Source organism: Bubalus bubalis, chromosome 10 (genome assembly GCF_019923935.1).
Source record: "Bubalus bubalis isolate 160015118507 breed Murrah chromosome 10, NDDB_SH_1, whole genome shotgun sequence".
In the NCBI taxonomy this organism is placed as follows: domain Eukaryota; kingdom Metazoa; phylum Chordata; class Mammalia; order Artiodactyla; family Bovidae; genus Bubalus; species Bubalus bubalis.
In genome coordinates, this window is record NC_059166.1 from 67,646,189 (window position 1) to 67,652,306 (window position 6,118).

The 6,118-nt window shown below is 40.3% G+C and overlaps 1 non-coding gene across 1 annotated transcript; it reads right to left on the reverse strand.

The window, feature by feature from the left end:
* Positions 1–4,728: 4,728 nt before the first annotated feature.
* TRNAS-GGA lies at positions 4,729–4,801 on the reverse strand. The gene has a single exon. It is a non-coding gene; the product is annotated as a tRNA-Ser (tRNA).
* Positions 4,802–6,118: the final 1,317 nt, after the last annotated feature.

Below are 6,118 nucleotides of genomic sequence, written 5' to 3' on the forward strand. Positions count from 1 at the left end.
TCTCCCTTCTAACTCAGGTCTTTCAAAAGCTGACATGGAAAGTTTTCAGCCTGTCCCTTGAAGGGTAAATACTGCAACTTCTAGGGAATGCTACTATAGATAAGCTTTGATTCAAAATTTCTGGCAAAAACTTTTTTCTTTAAAATTTTGTTTTCTTCCTTTTTTTTCTTTAATCTTTCTATCACCTAGAATGTATCTTACCCTTCGGTAAGTTTTTCAAATATAAAAAATCTTGCTAAGTTAATCAATATGCCTGAAGAGCAGTAATCAGAAACATACTCAAGCTTCCAGTGGTTTTGTAGTAATCACCTAAGTATCTGGAGGGGATCTAACATTCCAGAAACTTCATTCCTTTTGTAGGTGTGTTAATCCTTGAGTCTTCAGATCAGATAACCAGTGACGCTGATATTTCCCAACCATGAAAGAAATCTTTCTATTTGAGTGTTATTGGATAGTTAATAAAGAACACAAAAGCAAAGTTTAACGTTTCAGTACATGCTGGTAAGCTGGTAAGTCGCTTCAGTCGTGTTCGACTCTGTGCGACCCCATAGACGGCAGCCCACCAGGCTCCCCCGTCCCTGGGATTCTCCAGGCAAGAACACTGCAGTTGGTTGCCATTTCCTTCTCCAATGCATGAAAGTGAAAAGCGAAAGTGAAGTCGCTCAGTCGTGTCTGACTCTTAGCGACCCCATGGACTGCAGCCTACCAGGCTCCTCTGTCCATGGGATTTTCCAGGCAAGAGTACTGGAGTGGGGTGCCATCGCCTTCTCCATTCAGTACACGGTACCTATTAAAAAATTAAAAATAAAATAAAATTTTAAAATAAATAAATAAATAAAATAAAAGTATTCTCACAATACTGAAAAAAAAAAATTAATGAAGCCCCTACTATGAGATTCCATTGTGCTATTACTATCATTTGAAATTTTATTAGATTCCTAAAATCAGATAGCCCTCAAAAGACAATGGTTAACACAGTAGTTGAATTTCACTTTCCAAATCTTACTGAACATCAATTTCCAAATCTGTAAAATGGGGATAATTATTCAAGTCCATGGGTCTGCTGTAAGGGTGAAATAGAAGCCTAGCACAAGCTCCCACAGTACAGTACCTAGTGCCTAGTAGGTTCTCTTCCCTACTCCATTCTGTTTATATATATCTGTACAAAACCATACAGGATTAATTGAAATAGAGCTTTATAAAAGCAGTCAGTTTAATCTATATTTTTGTGCAGATACTGATGGTATAGGCATCATACAATTAGTAGCAGCACTATTCACAATGGCCAAGACGTGGAAACAACATAAATGTCCATCAACAGATGAATGGATAGTGATGTGGTACATATATACAATGGAATACTATTCAACCATAAAAAGAACGAAATAATGCCATTTGCAGCAACCTGGATGCAACTAGAGAATATCATACTAAGTAAAGTAAGTCAGAAAGACAAATCCCACATGATATCACTTATATGTGCAATCTAAACTATGACACAAATGAACCTATCTATGAAACAGAAACAGAATCAGGGACACAGAGAATAGACTCGTGTTTGCCAAGGGGGTGGCAAGGCTGGAGAGGGTTGCATTGTCAGTTTGACATTAGAAGATGCAAACTGGTACATATAGAATGGATAAACAACAAGGGGCTATACTGTACAGCACAGGAGACTATATTCAATAGCCTGTGATAAACCATACAAGAAAGAATATGAAAAAGGCTGTGTGTGTATGTGTGTGTGTGTGTGTGTATAACAGAGTCACTTTGCTATAGAGCAGTAAGTGACACAGCATTGTAAATCAACTATAATTTTGAAAAATTGGGTATAAGCTGGGAAAGTGAATAGCTGGTAATCTTAAAGAGGATTGTAATAAATATGACTATTCAGTTAAGAGTTTGTATGAGGGCTTCCCTGGTGGCTCAGTGGCATAGAATGCCAATGCAGGAGACAGAGATTTGATCCCTGATCTAGGAAGATACCACATGCCACAGAGCAGCTAAGCCCGTGTGCCACAACTATTGAGCCTACGCTCTAGAGTCCAGGAGTCTCAACTACTGAAGCCCACACACCCTAGAGCCTGTGCTCTGCAACAAAAGAAGCCACCACAACGAGAAGCCCGCTCACCACAACTAGAGTAGCCCCTGCTCGTTGCAGCTAGGCAGAATCTGCATGCAGCAACAAAGACACAGTACAGCCAAAATTAAATAATTTTAAGAGTTTATACCAAGAGAGAAACTCTGATATACTGAGTAATCATCATCGGGATTTATTAACATCAAATGGGCACTCATTATTGCTTTAAAATCTTACTATACCCAAAAGTCTCAATCCTGTGCTTCCCAATTACTATTTCCTATCTTCTGTAACATAATCAAACTCAAACTTCTCTTCTTCACCCTTAGCTGATGAATTTCAAAGGCAAGTAGAAACCATCAGAAGGAAAACCTCTCATCTTCCTGGGAGTCAATCTTGACCATCCTCTTCTGTCACAGGAAAGGAGCAAAGTCTTTCAAAATTCAGTATCTCAGCATGTGCCCTATATCTCCATCCCCTCCTGCATTCTTAGGGGCCTCATTCCATTCATTATTCCTTTTCAATGTTACACTGGTTACATTTCCCTTTACTGGATTAATTTTCAGAGCAGTCAACTTTGCTCTATTATCTTCCATCCAAGTCAACCCAAATCCAAACAAAAAATATTCTATCATCCCTTTACAGCTACTTCCCTGTCTATCTACACCCTCTACCCAGTCAAACTTCATAAAGAAGGGACTATTTATATTGTCATCTTCTTTACCTCCCATTGACTGTTCAACATACTAAATCTGGATTCCACTTTCAATGTAAGATAAAAACTGCTCTGCAGCCCGTAACTAGTTACTTCTATATTCTGCATACAGAACACTGTTCTGTAACCAGCAACAACCAATGGAAACTTTTCAGTCTTTTATTTGACCTCTCAACAGCATTTGACAAAACTAACCACTCCCTGAGACACTGTCTTCACTGATTTTCCAGACCCCACACTCTTCTGGTTTTCTGTCTTCTTAGAGGTTCCTTCTCAATCTTCTTTGCCAGCTAGCCTCCTTTTCTACCCAGCCTCACTCTCTTTTTGTTTTTACTGTTCAATTATTTTATTACTTTGTTAAATTATGCTATGCTTTATTAAGGTATAACTGACAAATATCTACCCAGCCTCTTAAGGCAGAAGGTATTTAGGGTGTGCTTCTGCACTCTCTTGGTGTACGTTCATGACTTGGCTTCAGAAAGTATTTACATATAGAATGATCACATATCTCTATTTACATTCCAAACCAAACTCTGAGCTCCAGACTCTTACATCTGCACACTTAACTCTTCCACTAGGATATTTTAAAGGCATCCAAAAACATGTCCAAACCAATCTCTTGACCTTCCCCCCAAATCCATTTGAACTCTTCCCTCCTCAGGGGCTTTCCTCCATCTGAACATAACCCTCCACCTCTTTACCAGGCTAAAGCCTACGTATACTTTAGGTTTCCTCTTTAGGTTTCCTACTTTAAAGTGGCCTTCTTAAACCCTCTTAACTAAACTATCTTATAGAACCCAAATTTTCCTTCAGAGCACATGTTATTATTTATAATTACTTACCTATTTGTGATCTTTTTGTTCAATTTTTACTTCTCTTGTTAGGTTAGAAGCACCTTATCAAATCCCTCACTTCTTCAAATCTGCTCAAAGTTTATCTTCTCAGCGAGCAAGGCCTTTCCTGCCCTCCTATATAGAATTTAAACCCTGCACTCACATCCCCCTTACTTTGTTCCAGACCCACCCCCTTCCCAACACTTAATGTACTGCTAGTATTCCATATAATCTGCTTGTTGTTATTGTTCAGTTGCTAAGTCATGCCCAACTCTTTGCAACTCCATGGACTGCAGCACATCAGGCTCCCCTGTCCTTCACTACCTCCCAGTTTGCACACTTATACCATCCAACAATGTTGGTGATGCCATCCAACAATCTCATCCTCTGTCACCCTCTTCCTGCCCTCACTCTTTCCCAGCATTAGGGTCTTTTCCAATGAGTCAGCCCTTCCCATCAGGTGACCAGAGAATTGGAGCTTCAGCCTCAGTCCTTCCAATGAATATTCAGGTTGATTTCTTTTAGGATTGACTGGTTTGATCTCCTTGCTCTCCAAGGGACTCTCAAAAGTACTCCATAGCACCACAATTTGAAGGTATCAGTTCTTCAGTGCCCAGCCTTCTTTATGATCCAACTCTCACATCTGTATATGACTACTGGAAAAAAACCTAGCTTTGACTATGGAGACCTTTGTTAGCAAAGTGAAGTCTCTGCCTTATAGTAACACTGTCTAAGGTTGTCATAGCTTTTCTTCCAGGAGCAAGTGTCTTTTAATTTCATGACTGCAGTCACCATTTGCAGTGATTTTGAAGTCCAAGAAAATAAAATGTGTCACTGTTTCCACTTCTCCCCCCCATCTATTTGCCATGAAGTGATGGAACGGGCTGCCATGATGTTAGTTTTTTTAATGCTGAGTATCAACCTAGCTTTTTCACTCTTCTCTTTCACTGGAGAGTGAGTGAGTGAGTGAGTGAGTGAAGTCGCTCAGTCGTGTCCGACTCTTTGCGACCCCATGGACTGTAGCCTACCAGGCTCCTCCCTCCATGGGAGTCTCCAGGCAAGAGTACTGGAGTGGGCTGCCATTTCCTTCTCCAGGGGATCTTCCTGACCCAGGGATCGAACCTGGGTCTCCCGCATTCCAGGCAGACACTTTAACCTCTGAGCCACCAGGGAAGCCCACTGGAGAAGGGAATGGCAAACCATTCCAGTATTCTTGCTTCAAGAACCCAATGAACAGTATGAAAAGGTAAAAAGATAAATTACTGCTTATTTGTTAAATTTTGTTTTTCTCCCTAATATAAAATGTAAGCTCCATAAAGATTTCTTGTCTCTTTTGTTCACTGATGTTTCACATGCCTAGCACGTGATAGGAACTCAAAAAATACCTATTGAATGAATGAGAGGCTGTGTCTGCTCTGCTCCATGCTATACTCCAAACTAATCAACTTATGTGGAATTAAAGTTCAGATAATATAAAATCTGAGATGAAAAATGGAGCATAACACCATAAATACAGTGGGATCTTGTATTTTCTGAATGAATGTTGAATGAATGCTGAATGAATGTCAAATGAAAAAGGTATATTTAATTTGGAATCTAGAAAGTGGCCCTCATCTTTTTTATTTTTTTTTAACCACACATAATCCCATCCTTTGTTCTCTTTCTTCATATTCTAAGAAGTTTTAAGAGATAATAATGTGAAGTGGAAGTTACAAGTGAGGACACACATGTTCATCCTCTTCCCTGGTGTCAGGGGTGTCAGCTGAATGTCTAGCACCTTCCAGGTACTCAGCAGGAGCTGAAGTAAGTAATTCGGGAATGAATAAGCAACCTACCAATAAATCTGTGCCATCAAAAGAAGGTAAGCACCAGAAGTAATGGAAGAAGCTGGAGGCTTGGAATCATCAAGGCAGTGAACTCTATTCCTGGTTCTGCCAACTGACAATATCTGGTAAGAGAAGAGATGAAACTAGATAATCCACTTCCTCTAAAGCAGACTATCTACTAAAATGTAAGCTCCTTGGGAATTCCTTGGCAGTACAGAGTCAGATTACAAAGAAGGCTGAGTGCCAAAGGATTAATGCTTTCAGACTGTGGTGCTAGTGAAGACTCTTGCAAGTCTCTTGGACAGCAGGAAGATCAAACCAGTCAATCCCAAAGGAAATAAACCCTGAATACTCATTGGAAGGACTGATGCTGAAGCTGAAGCTCTAATACTTTGGCCACCTGATGCGAAGAACTGACTCACTGGAAAAGACCCTGATGCTGGGAAAGATTGAGGGCAGAAGTGGCCTACAGAGAATGAGATGCTTGGATGGCATCATGGACACAATGGACATGAGTTTGAGCAAACTCAGGGAAATAGTGAAGGACAGGGAAGCCTAGCGTTCCGCAGTCCATGGGGTCACAAAGAGTTGGAAATGACTTAGCAACTCAACAACAACAAAACCAGTGGTTAGGACTCTGTCCTTCCACTACAGGGAGCAAAGG